A 345-nucleotide genomic window follows, 5' to 3' on the forward strand; every position below is an offset into this window, starting at 1 on the left:
GTCCTGTGTAAGGTGATACCTCGAAATCAATCGACAGAGAAGAAAAAGCACAATGGAGTGGTCAGTTGTTTAAAGCCCATGTTGCAGGTTAACCACCACTGTTGATTGTTGGGTACAAAAAGCACTCAAGATGTGTGTATCATTTTTAAAAATGTCCGGCGGCGTAGCGTTAGCTAGCTGTCTAATCTTGTGAAAAGCCGAAGAACATCCCCCGTCTAAGCTGTGTTTCACTTTCCCTTCGATATTATTATAAATGTAATAAAGTCACATGGACCATAGACCGTTAATATTAAAAGACCAAAAGCCACATTAGGCAAGACCAGTGGCAAATTCAACGCAGGCTGC

The 345-nt window shown here is 41.7% G+C and overlaps 1 protein-coding gene and 3 long non-coding RNA genes across 12 annotated transcripts in view; 2 read left to right on the top strand and 2 right to left on the bottom strand.

The window, feature by feature from the left end:
- Nucleotides 1–345, bottom strand: part of LOC116701614 (uncharacterized) — a 59,948-nt gene that overhangs the window by 47,559 nt on the left and 12,044 nt on the right. The window lies entirely within an intron of this gene.
- Nucleotides 1–345, top strand: part of LOC116701615 (uncharacterized) — a 44,467-nt gene that overhangs the window by 22,811 nt on the left and 21,311 nt on the right. The window lies entirely within an intron of this gene.
- LOC116701616 (uncharacterized) overlaps nt 1–345 on the bottom strand; it is a 12,708-nt gene that overhangs the window by 911 nt on the left and 11,452 nt on the right. The window lies entirely within an intron of this gene.
- LOC116701617 (uncharacterized) overlaps nt 1–345 on the top strand; it is a 6,930-nt gene that overhangs the window by 236 nt on the left and 6,349 nt on the right. The gene's annotated exons all lie outside the window — the stretch shown is intronic.

This window comes from Etheostoma spectabile, chromosome 14 (assembly GCF_008692095.1).
Source record: "Etheostoma spectabile isolate EspeVRDwgs_2016 chromosome 14, UIUC_Espe_1.0, whole genome shotgun sequence".
Taxonomy (NCBI): domain Eukaryota; kingdom Metazoa; phylum Chordata; class Actinopteri; order Perciformes; family Percidae; genus Etheostoma; species Etheostoma spectabile.